Consider the following 20,209-nt stretch of genomic DNA (forward strand, 5'->3'; position numbering starts at 1 on the left):
GGGACACGCGCACACACAGCAAGGGGGGGACACGCTCACGCACACAGCGAGGGAGGGACACGCACGCACACAGCGAGGGAGGGACACGCGCACACACAGCGAGGGAGGGACACGCACGCACACAGCGAGGGAGGGACACGCGCACACACAGCGAGGGAGGGACACGCGCAAAGCGAGGGAGGGACACGCACACGCACACAGCGAGGGAGGGGACACGCTCACACACAGCGAGGGAGGGGAAACGCGCACACACAGCGAGGGAGGGACACGCGCACACACAGCGAGGGAGGGACACGCACGCACACAGCGAGGGAGGGACACGCGCACACACAGCGAGGGAGGGACACGCACGCACACAGCGAGGGGGACACACACACACACAGCGAGGGAGGGACACGCTCGCACACAGCGAGGGAGGGACACGCGCACACACAGCGAGGGAGGGACACGCTCACACACAGCGAGGGAGGGACACACACGCACACAGCGAGGGAGGGACACACACGCACACAGCGAGGGGGGACACACACGCACACAGCGAACGAGGGACACGCTCACACACAGCGAGGGAGGGACACACGCACACAGCGAGGGAGGGACACGCTCGCACACAGCGAGGGAGGGACGCGCGCACACAGCGAGGGAGGGACACGCACGCACACAGCGAGGGAGGGACACACACGCACACAGCGAGGGAGGGACACACACGCACACTGCGAGGGAGGGACACACACGCACACAGCGAGGGAGGGACACGCTCGCACACAGCGAGGGAGGGACACGCTCACACACAGCGAGGGAGGGACACGCTCGCACACAGCGAGGGAGGGACACGCTCGCACACAGCGAGGGTGGGGACACGCTCACACACAGCGAGGGGGTGGGACACACGCACACAGCGAGGGGGGGGACACACGCACACAGCAAGGGGGGGGACACGCACACACACAGCGAGGGAGGGACACGCACACACAGCGAGGGAGGGACACGCTCACACACAGCGAGGGAGAGACACGCTCACACACAGCGAGGGGGGGGACACGCTCACACACAGCGAGGGAGGGACACGCTCACACACAGCGAGGGGGGGGACACACGCACACAGCGAGGGGGGGGACACGCACACACACAGCGAGGGGGGGGACACGCACACACACAGCGAGGGAGGGACACGCACGCACACAGCGAGGGAGGGACACACACGCACACAGCGAAGGAGGGACACGCTCACACACTCAGCGAGGGGGGACACACACACACACAGCGAGGGTGGTACACGCACACACACAGCGAGGGAGGGACACGCACGCACACAGCGAGGGAGGGACACACACGCACACAGCGAGGGGGGACCCACACGCACACAGCGAGGGGGGACACACACGCACACAGCGAAGGAGGGACACGCTCACACACACTGCGAGGGGGGACACACACGCACACAGCGAGGGAGGGACACACGCACGCACACAGCGAGGGAGGGACACGCACGCACACAGCGAGGGAGGGACACGCACGCACACAGCGAGGGAGGGACACGCGCACACACAGCGAGGGAGGGACACGCGCACATCGAGGGAGGGACACGCACACGCACACAGCGAGGGAGGGGACACGCTCACACACAGCGAGGGAGGGACACACACGCACACAGCGAGGGGGGACACACGCACGCACACAGCGAGTGAGGGACACGCACGCACACAGCGAGGGAGGGACACGCACGCACACAGCGAGGGAGGGACAAGCGCGCACACAGCGAGGGAGGGACACACACGCACACAGCGTGGGGGGACACACGCACGCACACAGCGAGGGGGGACACACGCACGCACACAGCGAAGGAGGGGCACACACGCACACAGCGAAGGAGGGACACGCTCACACACACAGCGAGGGGACACACACACACACACAGCGAGGGTGGTACACGCACACACACAGCGAGGGAGGGACACGCACGCACACAGCGAGGGAAGGACACACACGCACACAGCGAGGGGGGACGCACACGCACACAGCGAGGGGGGACACACACGCACACAGCGAAGGAGGGACACCCTCACGCACACAGCGAGGGAGCGACACGCACACACACAGCAAGGGGGGGACACGCTCACGCACACAGCGAGGTAGGGACACGCACGCACACAGCGAGGGAGGGACACACACGCACACTGCGAGGGAGGGACACACACGCACACAGCGAGGGAGGGACACGCTCGCACACAGCGAGGGAGGGACACGCTCACACACAGCGAGGGAGGGACACGCTCGCACACAGCGAGGGAGGGACACGCTCGCACACAGCGAGGGTGGGGACACACGCACACAGCGAGGGGGGGGACACACGCACACAGCAAGGGGGGGGACACGCACACACACAGCGAGGGAGGGACACGCACACACAGCGAGGGAGGGACACGCTCACACACAGCGAGGGGGGGGACACGCTCACACACAGCGAGGGAGGGACACGCTCACACACAGCGAGGGGGGGGGACACACGCACACAGCGAGGGGGGGGGACACGCACACACACAGCGAGGGGGGGGACACGCACACACACAGCGAGGGAGGGACACGCACGCACACAGCGAGGGAGGGACACACACGCACACAGCGAAGGAGGGACACGCTCACACACTCAGCGAGGGGGGACACACACACACACAGCGAGGGTGGTACACGCACACACACAGCGAGGGAGGGACACGCACGCACACAGCGAGGGAGGGACACACACGCACACAGCGAGGGGGGACCCACACGCACACAGCGAGGGGGGACACACACGCACACAGCGAAGGAGGGACACGCTCACACACACTGCGAGGGGGGACACACACGCACACAGCGAGGGAGGGACACACGCACGCACACAGCGAGGGAGGGACACGCACGCACACAGCGAGGGAGGGACACGCACGCACACAGCGAGGGAGGGACATGCGCACACACAGCGAGGGAGGGACACGCGCACAGCGAGGGAGGGACACGCACACGCACACAGCGAGGGAGGGGACACGCTCACACACAGTGAGGGAGGGACACACACGCACACAGCGAGGGGGGACACACGCACGCACACAGCGAGGGAGGGACACGCACGCACACAGCGAGGGAGGGACACGCACGCACACAGCGAGGGAGGGACAAGCGCGCACACAGCGAGGGAGGGACACACACGCACACAGCGTGGGGGGACACACGCACGCACACAGCGAGGGGGGACACACGCACGCACACAGCGAAGGAGGGGCACACACGCACACAGCGAAGGAGGGACACGCTCACACACACAGCGAGGGGGGACACACACACACACAGCGAGGGTGGTACACGCACACACACAGCGAGGGAGGGACACGCACGCACACAGCGAGGGAGGGACACACACGCACACAGCGAGGGGGGACGCACACGCACACAGCGAGGGGGGACACACACGCACACAGCGAAGGAGGGACACCCTCACGCACACAGCGAGGGAGGGACACGCGCACACACAGCAAGGGGGGGACACGCTCACGCACACAGCGAGGTAGGGACACGCACGCACACAGCGAGGGAGGGACACGCGCACACACAGCGAGGGAGGGACACGCACGCACACAGCGAGGGAGGGACACGCGCACACACAGCGAGGGAGGGACACGCGCAAAGCGAGGGAGGGACACGCACACGCACACGCACAGAGCGAGGGAGGGGACACGCTCACACACAGCGAGGGAGGGGACACGCTCACACACAGCGAGGGAGGGACACGCGCACACACAGCGAGGGAGGGACACGCACGCACACAGCGAGGGAGGGACACGCGCACACACAGCAATGGAGGGACACGCACGCACACAGCGAGGGGGACACACACACACACAGCGAGGGAGGGACACGCTCGCAGACAGCGAGGGAGGGACACGCGCACACACAGCGAGGGAGGGACACGCTCACACACAGCGAGGGAGGGACACACACGCACACAGCGAGGGAGGGACACACACGCACACAGCGAGGGGGGACACGCTCACACACAGCGAGGGAGGGACACACGCACACAGCGAGGGAGGGACACACTCGCACACAGCGAGGGAGGGACACGCACGCACACAGCGAGGGAGGGACACACACGCACACAGCGAGGGAGGGACACACGCACACAGCGAGGGAGGGACACGCTCGCACACAGCGAGGGAGGGACACGCTCGCACACAGCGAGGGAGGGACACGCTCGCACACAGCGAGGGTGGGGACACGCTCACACACAGCGGGGGGGGACACACACGCACACAGCGAGGGGGGGGGACACACGCACACAGCGAGGGGGGGGGACACACGCACACAGCAAGGGGGGGGACACGCACACACACAGCGAGGGAGGGACACGCACACACAGCGAGGGAGGGACACGCTCACACACAGCGAGGGAGAGACACGCTCACACACAGCGAGGGGGGGGACACGCTCACACACAGCGAGGGAGGGACACGTTCACAAACAGCGAGGGGGGGGACACACGCACACAGCGAGGGGGAGGACACGCACACACACAGCAAGGGGGGGGACACGCACACACACAGCGAGGGAGGGACACGCACGCACACAGCGAGGGAGGGACACACACGCACACAGCGAAGGAGGGACACGCTCACACACGCAGCGAGGGGACACACACAGACACACACAGCGAGGGTGGTACACGCACACACACAGCGAGGGAGGGACACGCACGCACACAGCGAGGGAGGGACACACACGCACACAGCGAGGGGGGACACACACGCACACAGCGAGGGGGGACACACACGCACACAGCGAAGGAGGGACACGCTCACACACACTGCGAGGGGGGACACACACGCACACAGCGAGGGAGGGACACACGCACGCACACAGCGAGGGAGGGACACGCACGCACACAGGGAGGGAGGGACACGCACGCACACAGCGAGGGAGGGACACGTGCACACACAGCGAGGGAGGGACACGCGCACAGCGAGGGAGGGACACGCACACGCACACAGCGAGGGAGGGGACACGCTCACATACAGCGAGGGAGGGGACACGCTCACACACAGCGAGGGAGGGACACACACGCACACAGCGAGGGGGGACACACGCACGCACACAGCGAGGGAGGGACACACGCACGCACACAGCGAGGGAGGGACACGCACGCACACAGTGAGGGAGGGACACGCACGCACACAGCGAGGGAGGGACACACACGCACACAGCGTGGGGGGACACACGCACGCACACAGCGAGGGGGGAGACACGCACGCACACAGCGAAGGACGGGCACACACGCACACAGCGAAGGAGGGACACGCTCACACACACAGCGAGGGGACACACACACACACACAGCGAGGGTGGTACACGCACACACACAGCGAGGGAGGGACACACACGCACACAGCGAGGGAGGGACACACACGCACACAGCGAGGGGGGACACACACGCACACAGCGAAGGAGGGACACGCTCACGCACACAGCGAGGGAGGGACACGCGCACACACAGCAAGGGAGGGACACGCTCACGCACACAGCGAGGGAGGGACACGCACGCACACAGCGAGGGAGGGACACGCGCACACACAGCGAGGGAGGAACACGCACGCACACAGCGAGGGAGGGACACGCGCACACACAGCGAGGGAGGGACACGCACACGCACACAGCGAGGGAGGGGACAGGCTCACACACAGCGAGGGAGGGGACACGCTCACACACAGCGAGGGAGGGACACGCGCACACACAGCGAGGGAGGGACACGCGCACACACAGCGAGGGAGGGACACGCACGCACACAGCGAGCGGGGGACACGCGCACACACAGCGAGGGAGGGACACGCGCACACATAGCGAGGGAGGGACACGCTCACACACAGCGAGGGAGGGACACACACGCACACAGCGAGGGAGGGACACACACGCACACAGCGAGGGGGGACACACACGCACACAGCGAACAAGGGACACGCTCACACACAGCGAGGGAGTGACACACGCACACAGCGAGGGAGGGACACGCTCGCACACAGCGAGGGAGGGACACGCGCACACAGCGAGGGGGGGGACACGCTCACACACAGCGAGGGGGTGGGACACACGCACACAGCGAGGGGGGGGGACACACGCACACAGCGAGGGGGGGGGACACACGCACACAGCGAGGGGGGGGACACGCACACACACAGCGAGGGAGGGACACGCACACACAGCGAGGGAGGGACACGCTCACACACAGCGAGGGAGAGACACGCTCACACACAGCGAGGGGGGGGACACGCTCACACACAGCGAGGGAGGGACACGCTCACACACAGCGAGGGGGGGGACACACACACAGCGAGGGAGGGACACGCACGCACACAGCGAGGGAGGGACACACACGCACACAGCAAAGGAGGGACACGCTCACACACACAGCGAGGGGGGACACACACACACACACAGCGAGGGTGGTACACGCACACACACAGCGAGGGAGGGACACGCACGCACACAGCGAGGGAGGGACACACACGCACACAGCGAGGGGGGACACACACGCACACAGCGAGGGAGGGACACACGCACACAGCGAGGGAGGGACACACGCACACAGCGAGGGAGGGACACGCGCGCACACAGCGAGGGAGGGAGACGCGCACACAGCGAGGGAGGGGCACGCACGCACACAGCGAGGGAGGGACACGCACGCACACAGCGAGGGAGGGACACGCACGCACACAGCGAGGGAGGGACACACACGCACACAGCGAGGGAGGGACACGCTCGCACACAGCGAGGGAGGGACACGCTCGCACACAGCGAGGTGGGGGACACGCTCACACACAGCGAGGGGGGGGACACGCACACACACAGCGAGGGAGGGACACGCTCACACAGCGAGGGGGGGGGGACACACGCACACAGCGAGGGGGGGGACACGCACACACACAGCGAGGGAGGGACACGCACACACACAGCGAGGGAGGGACACGCTCACACACAGCGAGGGGGGGGACACGCTCGCACACAGCGAGGGAGGGACACACACGCACACAGCGAGGGGGGACACACACGCACACAGCGAGGGGGGACACACACGCACACAGCGAAGGAGGGACACGCTCACACACACTGCGAGGGGGGACACACACGCACACAGCGAGGGAGGGACACACGCACGCACACATGAGGGAGGGACACGCACGCACACAGGGAGGGAGGGACACGCACGCACACAGCGAGGGAGGGACACGTGCACACACAGCGAGGGAGGGACACGCGCACAGCGAGGGAGGGACACGCACACGCACACAGCGAGGGAGGGGACACGCTCACATACAGCGAGGGAGGGGACACGCTCACACACAGCGAGGGAGGGACACACACGCACACAGCGAGGGGGGACACACGCACGCACACAGCGAGGGAGGGACACACGCACGCACACAGCGAGGGAGGGACACGCACGCACACAGTGAGGGAGGGACACGCACGCACACAGCGAGGGAGGGACACACACGCACACAGCGAGGGAGGGGGACACGCTCACACACAGCGAGGGGGGGGACACGCTCGCACACAGCGAGGGAGGGGGACACGCTCACACACAGCGAGGGGGGGGACACGCACACACACAGCGAGGGAGGGAAACACGCACACACACAGTGAGGGAGGGACACGCTCACACACAGCGAGGGGGGGACACGCACACACACAGCGAGGGAGGGAAACACGCACACACACAGTGAGGGAGGGACACGCTCACACACAGCGAGGGGGGTGACACGCACACACACAGCGAGGGAGGGAAACACGCACACACACAGTGAGGGAGGGACACGCTCACACAGAGCGAGGGAGGGACACGCTCGCACACAGCGAGGGAGGGACACACGCACACACAGCGAGGGAGGGACACGCTCACACACAGCGAGGGAGGGACACACTCGCACACAGCGAGGGAGGGACACGCTCACACACAGCGAGGGAGGGACACGCTCGCACACAGCGAGGGGGGGACACGCTCACACACAGAGAGGGAGGGACACGCTCACACACAGCGAGGGAGGGACACGCTCACACACAGCGAGGGAGGGACACGCACACACAGCGAGGGGGGATATACGCACACACAGCGAGGGAGGGACACGCTCACACACAGCGAGGGAGGAACATGCACACACACAGTGAGGGAGGGACACGCTAACACACAGCGAAGGAGGGACACGCACACACACAGTGAGGGAGGGACACGCTCACACACAGTGAGGGGGTGGACACGCTCACACACAGTGAGGGAGGGACACGCTCACACACAGCGAGGGAGAGACACGCTCACACACAGCGAGGGGGGGGACACGCTCACACACAGCGAGGGAGGGACACGCTCACACACAGCGAGGGGGGGGACACACGCACACAGCGAGGGGGGGGACACGCACACACACAGCGAGGGGGGGGACACGCACACACACAGCGAGGGAGGGACACGCACGCACACAGCGAGGGAGGGACAAACACGCACACAGCGAAGGAGGGACACGCTCACACACTCAGCGAGGGGGGACACACACACACACAGCGAGGGTGGTACACGCACACACACAGCGAGGGAGGGACACGCACGCACACAGCGAGGGAGGGACACACACGCACACAGCGAGGGGGGACACACACGCACACAGCGAGGGGGGACACACACGCACACAGCGAAGGAGGGACACGCTCACACACACTGCGAGGGGGGACACACACGCACACATCGAGGGAGGGACACACGCACGCACACAGCGAGGGAGGGACACGCACGCACACAGGGAGGGAGGGACACGCACGCACACAGCGAGGGAGGGACACGTGCACACACAGCGAGGGAGGGACACGCGCACAGCGAGGGAGGGACACGCACACGCACACAGCGAGGGAGGGGACACGCTCACATACAGCGAGGGAGGGGACACGCTCACACACAGCGAGGGAGGGACACACACGCACACAGCGAGGGGGGACACACGCACGCACACAGCGAGGGAGGGACACACGCACGCACACAGCGAGGGAGGGACACGCACGCACACAGTGAGGGAGGGACACGCACGCACACAGCGAGGGAGGGACACACACGCACACAGCGTGGGGGGACACACGCACGCACACAGCGAGGGGGGAGACACGCACGCACACAGCGAAGGACGGGCACACACGCACACAGCGAAGGAGGGACACGCTCACACACACAGCGAGGGGGGACACACACACACACAGCGAGGGTGGTACACGCACACACACAGCGAGGGAGGGACACACACGCACACAGCGAGGGAGGGACACACACGCACACAGCGAGGGGGGACACACACGCACACAGCGAAGGAGGGACACGCTCACGCACACAGCGAGGGAGGGACACGCGCACACACAGCAAGGGAGGGACACGCTCACGCACACAGCGAGGGAGGGACACGCTCACACACAGCGAGGGGGGGGACACGCTCGCACACAGCGAGGGAGGGGGACACGCTCACACACAGCGAGGGGGGGGACACGCTCGCACACAGCGAGGGAGGGGGACACGCTCACACACAGCGAGGGGGGGGACACGCACACACACAGCGAGGGAGGGAAACACGCACACACACAGTGAGGGAGGGACACGCTCACACACAGCGAGGGGGGGGACACGCACACACACAGCGAGGGAGGGAAACACGCACACACACAGTGAGGGAGGGACACGCTCACACACAGCGAGGGGGGTGACACGCGCACACACAGCGAGGGAGGGAAACACGCACACACACAGTGAGGGAGGGACACGCTCACACAGAGCGAGGGAGGGACACGCTCGCACACAGCGAGGGAGGGACACACGCACACACAGCGAGGGAGGGACACGCTCACACACAGCGAGGGAGGGACACACTCGCACACAGCGAGGGAGGGACACGCTCACACACAGCGAGGGAGGGACACGCTCGCACACAGCGAGGGGGGACACACACGCACACAGCGAACAAGGGACACGCTCACACACAGCGAGGGAGTGACACACGCACACAGCGAGGGAGGGACACGCTCGCACACAGCGAGGGAGGGACACGCGCACACAGCGAGGGAGGGACACACACGCACACAGCGAGGGAGGGACACACACGCACACAGCGAGGGAGGGACACACACGCACACAGCGAGGGAGGGACACACTCGCACACAGCGAGGGAGGGACACACTCGCACACAGCGAGGGAGGGACACGCTCGCACACAGCGAGGGGAGGGACACGCTCACACACAGCGAGGGGGTGGGACACACGCACACAGCGAGGGGGTGGGACACACGCACACAGCGAGGGGGGGGGACACACGCACACAGCGAGGGGGGGGGGACACACGCACACAGCGAGGGGGGGGATACGCTCACACACAGCGAGGGAGGGACACGCTCACACACAGCGAGGGGGGGGGACACACACACAGCGAGGGAGGGACACGCACGCACACAGCGAGGGAGGGACACACACGCACACAGCAAAGGAGGGACACGCTCACACACACAGCGAGGGGGGACACACACACACACACAGCGAGGGTGGTACACGCACACACACAGCGAGGGAGGGACACGCACGCACACAGCGAGGGAGGGACACACACGCACACAGCGAGGGGGGACACACACGCACACAGCGAGGGAGGGACACACGCACACAGCGAGGGAGGGACACACGCACACAGCGAGGGAGGGACACGCGCGCACACAGCGAGGGAGGGAGACGCGCACACAGCGAGGGAGGGGCACGCACGCACACAGCGAGGGAGGGACACGCACGCACACAGCGAGGGAGGGACACGCACGCACACAGCGAGGGAGGGACACGGTCGCACACAGCGAGGTGGGGGACACGCTCACACACAGCGAGGGGGGGGACACGCACACACACAGCGAGGGAGGGACACGCTCACACAGCGAGGGGGGGGACACACGCACACAGCGAGGGGGGGGACACGCACACACACAGCGAGGGAGGGACACGCTCACACACAGCGAGGGGGGGGACACGCTCGCACACAGCGAGGGAGGGGGACACGCTCACACACAGCGAGGGGGGGGACACGCTCGCACACAGCGAGGGGGGGGACACGCTCACACACAGCGAGGGGGTGGGACACACGCACACAGCGGGGGGGGGGACACACGCACACAGCGAGGGGGGGGGACACACGCACACAGCGAGGGGGGGACACGCACACACACAGCGAGGGAGGGACACGCACACACAGCGAGGGAGGGACACGCTCACACACAGCGAGGGAGAGACACGCTCACACACAGCGAGGGGGGGGACACGCTCACACACAGCGAGGGAGGGACACGCTCACACACAGCGAGGGGGGGGACACACACACAGCGAGGGAGGGACACGCACGCACACAGCGAGGGAGGGACACACACGCACACAGCAAAGGAGGGACACGCTCACACACACAGCGAGGGGGGACACACACACACACACAGCGAGGGTGGTACACGCACACACACAGCGAGGGAGGGACACGCACGCACACAGCGAGGGAGGGACACACACGCACACAGCGAGGGGGGACACACACGCACACAGCGAGGGAGGGACACACGCACACAGCGAGGGAGGGACACACGCACACAGCGAGGGAGGGACACGCGCGCACACAGCGAGGGAGGGAGACGCGCACACAGCGAGGGAGGGGCACGCACGCACACAGCGAGGGAGGGACACGCACGCACACAGCGAGGGAGGGACACGCACGCACACAGCGAGGGAGGGACACGGTCGCACACAGCGAGGTGGGGGACACGCTCACACACAGCGAGGGGGGGGACACGCACACACACAGCGAGGGAGGGACACGCTCACACAGCGAGGGGGGGGACACACGCACACAGCGAGGGGGGGGACACGCACACACACAGCGAGGGAGGGACACGCACACACACAGCGAGGGAGGGACACGCTCACACACAGCGAGGGGGGGACACGCTCGCACACAGCGAGGGAGGGGGACACGCTCACACACAGCGAGGGGGGGGACACGCTCGCACACAGCGAGCGAGGGGGACACGCTCACACACAGCGAGGGGGGGGACACGCACACACACCGCGAGGGAGGGAAACACGCACACACACAGTGAGGGAGGGACACGCTCACACACAGCGAGGGGGGGGGACACGCACACACACAGCGAGGGAGGGAAACACGCACACACACAGTGAGGGAGGGACACGCTCACACACAGCGAGGGGGGTGACACGCACACACACAGCGAGGGAGGGAAACACGCACACACACAGTGAGGGAGGGACACGCTCACACAGAGCGAGGGAGGGACACGCTCGCACACAGCGAGGGAGGGACACACGCACACACAGCGAGGGAGGGACACGCTCACACACAGCGAGGGAGGGACACACTCGCACACAGCGAGGGAGGGACACGCTCACACACAGCGAGGGAGGGACACGCTCGCACACAGCGAGGGGGGGACACGCTCACACACAGTGAGGGAGGGACACGCTCACACACAGCGAGGGAGGGACACGCTCACACACAGCGAGGGAGGGACACGCACACACAGCGAGGGGGGATATACGCACACACAGCGAGGGAGGGACACGCTCACACACAGCGAGGGAGGAACATGCACACACACAGTGAGGGAGGGACACGCTCACACACAGCGAAGGAGGGACACGCACACACACAGTGAGGGAGGGACACGCTCACACACAGTGAGGGGGTGGACACGCTCACACACAGCGAGGGAGGGACACGCTCACACACAGCGAGGGAGAGACACGCTCACACACAGCGGGGGGGGGACACGCTCACACACAGGGAGGGAGGGACACGCTCACACACAGCGAGGGGGGGACACACGCACACAGCGAGGGGGGGGACACGCACACACACAGCGAGGGGGGGGACACGCACACACACAGCGAGGGAGGGACACGCACGCACACAGCGAGGGAGGGACACACACGCACACAGCGAAGGAGGGACACGCTCACACACTCAGCGAGGGGGGACACACACACACACAGCGAGGGTGGTACACGCACACACACAGCGAGGGAGGGACACGCACGCACACAGCGAGGGAGGGACACACACGCACACAGCGAGGGGGGACACACACGCACACAGCGAGGGGGGACACACACGCACACAGCGAAGGAGGGACACGCTCACACACACTGCGAGGGGGGACACACACGCACACAGCGAGGGAGGGACACACGCACGCACACAGCGAGGGAGGGACACGCACGCACACAGGGAGGGAGGGACACGCACGCACACAGCGAGGGAGGGACACGTACACACACAGCGAGGGAGGGACACGCGCACAGCGAGGGAGGGACACGCACACGCACACAGCGAGGGAGGGGACACGCTCACATACAGCGAGGGAGGGGACACGCTCACACACAGCGAGGGAGGGACACACACGCACACAGCGAGGGGGGACACACGCACGCACACAGCGAGGGAGGGACACACGCACGCACACAGCGAGGGAGGGACACGCACGCACACAGTGAGGGAGGGACACGCACGCACACAGCGAGGGAGGGACACACACGCACACAGCGTGGGGGGACACACGCACGCACACAGCGAGGGGGGAGACACGCACGCACACAGCGAAGGACGGGCACACACGCACACAGCGAAGGAGGGACACGCTCACACACACAGCGAGGGCGGACACACACACACACAGCGAGGGTGGTACACGCACACACACAGCGAGGGAGGGACACACACGCACACAGCGAGGGAGGGACACACACGCACACAGCGGGGGGGACACACACGCACACAGCGAAGGAGGGACACGCTCACGCACACAGCGAGGGAGGGACACGCGCACACACAGCAAGGGAGGGACACGCTCACGCACACAGCGAGGGAGGGACACGCACGCACACAGCGAGGGAGGGACACGCGCACACACAGCGAGGGAGGAACACGCACGCACACAGCGAGGGAGGGACACGCGCACACACAGCGAGGGAGGGACACGCACACGCACACAGCGAGGGAGGGGACAGGCTCACACACAGCGAGGGAGGGGACACGCTCACACACAGCGAGGGAGGGACACGCGCACACACAGCGAGGGAGGGACACGCGCACACACAGCGAGGGAGGGACACGCACGCACACAGCGAGGGGGGGACACGCGCACACACAGCGAGGGAGGGACACGCGCACACATAGCGAGGGAGGGACACGCTCACACACAGCGAGGGAGGGACACACACGCACACAGCGAGGGAGGGACACACACGCACACAGCGAGGGGGGACACACACGCACACAGCGAACAAGGGACACGCTCACACACAGCGAGGGAGTGACACACGCACACAGCGAGGGAGGGACACGCTCCCACACAGCGAGGGAGGGACACGCGCACACAGCGAGGGAGGGACACACACGCACACAGCGAGGGAGGGACACACACGCACACAGCGAGGGAGGGACACACACGCACACAGCGAGGGAGGGACACACTCGCACACAGCGAGGGAGGGACACACTCGCACACAGCGAGGGAGGGACACGCTCGCACACAGCGAGGGGGGGGACACGCTCACACACAGCGAGGGGGTGGGACACACGCACACAGCGGGGGGGGGGACACACGCACACAGCGAGGGGGGGGGACACACGCACACAGCGAGGGGGGGACACGCACACACACAGCGAGGGAGGGACACGCACACACAGCGAGGGAGGGACACGCTCACACACAGCGAGGGAGAGACACGCTCACACACAGCGAGGGGGGGGACACGCTCACACACAGCGAGGGAGGGACACGCTCACACACAGCGAGGGGGGGGACACACACACAGCGAGGGAGGGACACGCACGCACACAGCGAGGGAGGGACACACACGCACACAGCAAAGGAGGGACACGCTCACACACACAGCGAGGGGGGACACACACACACACACAGCGAGGGTGGTACACGCACACACACAGCGAGGGAGGGACACGCACGCACACAGCGAGGGAGGGACACACACGCACACAGCGAGGGGGGACACACACGCACACAGCGAGGGAGGGACACACGCACACAGCGAGGGAGGGACACACGCACACAGCGAGGGAGGGACACGCGCGCACACAGCGAGGGAGGGAGACGCGCACACAGCGAGGGAGGGGCACGCACGCACACAGCGAGGGAGGGACACGCACGCACACAGCGAGGGAGGGACACGCACGCACACAGCGAGGGAGGGACACACACGCACACAGCGAGGGAGGGACACGCTCGCACACAGCGAGGGAGGGACACGCTCGCACACAGCGAGGTGGGGGACACGCTCACACACAGCGAGGGGGGGGACACGCACTCACACAGCGAGGGAGGGACACGCTCACACAGCGAGGGGGCGGACACACGCACACAGCGAGGGGGGGGACACGCACACACACAGCGAGGGAGGGACACGCACACACACAGCGAGGGAGGGACACGCTCACACACAGCGAGGGGGGGGACACGCTCGCACACAGCGAGGGAGGGGGACACGCTCACACACAGCGAGGGGGGGACACGCTCGCACACAGCGAGGGAGGGGGACACGCTCACACACAGCGAGGGGGGGGACACGCACACACACAGCGAGGGAGGGAAACACGCACACACACAGTGAGGGAGGGACACGCTCACACACAGCGAGGGGGGGGACACGCACACACACAGCGAGGGAGGGAAACACGCACACACACAGTGAGGGAGGGACACGCACACACAGCGAGGGAGGGACACGCTCACACACAGCGAGGGAGAGACACGCTCACACACAGCGAGGGGGGGGACACGCTCACACACAGCGAGGGAGGGACACGCTCACACACAGCGAGGGGGGGGACACACACACAGCGAGGGAGGGACACGCACGCACACAGCGAGGGAGGGACACACACGCACACAGCAAAGGAGGGACACGCTCACACACACAGCGAGGGGGGACACACACACACACACAGCGAGGGTGGTACACGCACACACACAGCGAGGGAGGGACACGCACGCACACAGCGAGGGAGGGACACACACGCACACAGCGAGGGGGGACACACACGCACACAGCGAGGGAGGGACACACGCACACAGCGAGGGAGGGACACACGCACACAGCGAGGGAGGGACACGCGCGCACACAGCGAGGGAGGGAGACGCGCACACAGCGAGGGAGGGGCACGCACGCACACAGCGAGGGAGGGACACGCACGCACACAGCGAGGGAGGGACACACACGCACACAGCGAGGGAGGGACACGCTCGCACACAGCGAGGGAGGGACACGCTCGCACACAGCGAGGTGGGGGACACGCTCACACACAGCGAGGGGGGGGACACGCACACACACAGCGAGGGAGGGACACGCTCACACAGCGAGGGGGCGGACACACGCACACAGCGAGGGGGGGGACACGCACACACACAGCGAGGGAGGGACACGCACACACACAGCGAGGGAGGGACACGCTCACACACAGCGAGGGGGGGGACACGCTCGCACACAGCGAGGGAGGGGGACACGCTCACACACAGCGAGGGGGGGGACACGCTCGCACACAGCGAGGGAGGGGGACACGCTCACACACAGCGAGGGGGGGGACACGCACACACACAGCGAGGGAGGGAAACACGCACACACACAGTGAGGGAGGGACACGCTCACACACAGCGAGGGGGGGGACACGCACACACACAGCGAGGGAGGGAAACACGCACACACACAGTGAGGGAGGGACACGCTCACACACAGCGAGGGGGGTGACACGCACACACACAGCGAGGGAGGGAAACACGCACACACACAGTGAGGGAGGGACACGCTCACACAGAGCGAGGGAGGGACACGCTCGCACACAGCGAGGGAGGGACACACGCACACACAGCGAGGGAGGGACACGCTCACACACAGCGAGGGAGGGACACACTCGCACACAGCGAGGGAGGGACACGCTCACACACAGCGAGGGAGGGACACGCTCGCACACAGCGAGGGGGGGACACGCTCACACACAGTGAGGGAGGGACACGCTCACACACAGCGAGGGAGGGACACGCTCACACACAGCGAGGGAGGGACACGCACACACAGCGAGGGGGGATATACGCACACACAGCGAGGGAGGGACACGCTCACACACAGCGAGGGAGGAACATGCACACACACAGTGAGGGAGGGACACGCTCACACACAGCGAAGGAGGGACACGCACACACACAGTGAGGGAGGGACACGCTCACACACAGTGAGGGGGTGGACACGCTCACACACAGCGAGGGGGGACACACGCACACAGCGAAGGAGGGACACGCTCACACACAGCGAAGGAGGGACATGCACACACACAGCGAGGGGGGGACACACGCACACAGCGATGGAGGGACACGCACGCACACAGCGAGGGGGGGACACACACACACAGCGAGGGAGGGACACGCTCGCACACAGCGAGGGAGGGACACGCGCACACACAGCGAGGGAGGGACACGTGCACACACAGCGAGGGAGGGACACGCTCACACACAGCGAGGGAGGGACACACACGCACACAGCGAGGGAGGGACACACACGCACACAGCGAGGGGGGACACACACGCACACAGCGAACAAGGGACACGCTCACACACAGCGAGGGAGTGACACACGCACACAGCGAGGGAGGGACACGCTCGCACACAGCGAGGGAGGGACACGCGCACACAGAGAGGGAGGGACACACACGCACACAGCGAGGGAGGGACACACACGCACACAGCGAGGGAGGGACACACACGCACACAGCGAGGGAGGGACACACTCGCACACAGCGAGGGAGGGACAAACTCGCACACAGCGAGGGAGGGACACACTCGCACACAGCGAGGGAGGGACACGCTCGCACACAGCGAGGGAGGGACACGCTCGCACACAGCGAGGGGGGGGACACGCTCACACACAGCGAGGGGGTGGGACACACGCACACAGTGAGGGGGGGGGACACACGCACACAGCGAGGGGTGGGGACACACGCACACAGCGAGGGGGGGGACACGCACACACACAGCGAGGGAGGGACACGCACACACAGCGAGGGAGGGACACGCTCACACACAGCGAGGGAGAGACACGCTCACACACAGCGAGGGGGGGGACACGCTCACACACAGCGAGGGAGTGACACGCTCACACACAGCGAGGGGGGGGACACACACACACAGCGAGGGAGGGACACGCACGCACACATCGAGGGAGGGACACACACGCACACAGCGAAGGAGGGACACGCTCACACACACAGCGAGGGGGGACACACACACACACACAGCGAGGGTGGTACACGCACACACACAGCGAGGGAGGGACACGCACGCACACAGCGAGGGAGGGACACACACGCACACAGCGAGGGGGGACACACACGCACACAGCGAGGGAGGGACACGCTCGCACACAGCGAGGGAGGGACACACTCGCACACAGCGAGGGAGGGACACGCACGCACACAGCGAGGGAGGGACACGTGCACACACAGCGAGGGAGGGACACGCGCACACACAGCGAGGGAGGGACACGCGCACACACAGCGAGGGAGGGACACGTGCACACACAGCGAGGGAGGGACACGCGCACACACAGCGAGGGAGGGACACGCGCACACACAGCTAGGGAGGGACACGCGCACATACAGCGAGGGAGGGACACGCGCACAGCGAGGGAGGGACACGCACGCACACAGCGAGGGAGGGACACACACGCACACAGCGAGGGGGGACACACACGCACACAGCGAGGGGGGACACACACGCACACAGCGAAGGAGGGACACGCTCACGCACACAGCGAGGGAGGGACACGCGCACACACAGCAAGGGGGGGACACGCACACGCACACAGCGAGGGAGGGACACGCACGCACACAGCGAGGGAGGGACACGCGCACACACAGCGAGGGAGGGACACGCACGCACACAGCGAGGGAGGGACACGCGCACACACAGCGAGGGAGGGACACGCGCAAAGCGAGGGAGGGACACGCACACGCACACGCACACAGCGAGGGAGGGGACACGCTCACACACAGCGAGGGAGGGGACACGCGCACACACAGCGAGGGAGGGACACGCGCACACACAGCGAGGGAGGGACACGCACGCACACAGCGAGGGAGGGACACGCGCACACACAGCGAGGGAGGGACACGCACGCACACAGCGAGGGGGACACACACACACACAGCGAGGGAGGGACACACGCACACACAGCGAGGGAGGGACACGCACGCACACAGCGAGGGGGACACACACGCACACAGCGAGGGAGGGACACACACGCACACAGCGAGGGGGGACACACACGCACACAGCGAACGAGGGACACACGCACACAGCGAGGGAGGGACACGCGCACACACAGCGAGGGAGGGACACACACGCACACAGCGAGGGAGGGACACACGCACACAGCGAGGGAGGGACACGCTCGCACACAGCGAGGGAGGGACGCGCGCACACAGCGAGGAAGAGACACGCACCCACACAGCGAGGGAGGGACACACACGCACACAGCGAGGGAGGGACACACACGCACACTGCGAGGGAGGGACACACACGCACACAGCGAGGGAGGGACACGCTCGCACACAGCGAGGGAGGGACACGCTCGCACACAGCGAGGGAGGGACACGCTCGCACACAGCGAGGGAGGGACACGCTCGCACACAGCGAGGGTGGGGACACGCTCACACACAGCGAGGGGGGGGGACACACGCACACAGCGAGGGGGGGGGACACACGCACACAGCGAGGGGGGGGACACACGCACACAGCAAGGGGGGGACACGCACACACACAGCGAGGGAGGGACACGCACACACAGCGAGGGAGGGACACGCTCACACACAGCGAGGGAGAGACACGCTCACACACAGCGACGGGGGGGGACACGCTCACACACAGCGAGGGAGGGACACGCTCACACACAGCGAGGGGGGGGGACACGCACACAGCGAGGGGGGGGACACGCACACACACAGCGAGGGGGGGGACACGCACACACACAGCGAGGGAGGGACACGCACGCACACAGCGAGGGAGGGACACACACGCACACACACTCAGCGAGGGGGGACACACACACACAC

The sequence above is a fragment of the Chiloscyllium punctatum genome, chromosome 16 (genome assembly GCF_047496795.1).
Source record: "Chiloscyllium punctatum isolate Juve2018m chromosome 16, sChiPun1.3, whole genome shotgun sequence".
Taxonomy (NCBI): Eukaryota; Metazoa; Chordata; class Chondrichthyes; order Orectolobiformes; family Hemiscylliidae; genus Chiloscyllium; species Chiloscyllium punctatum.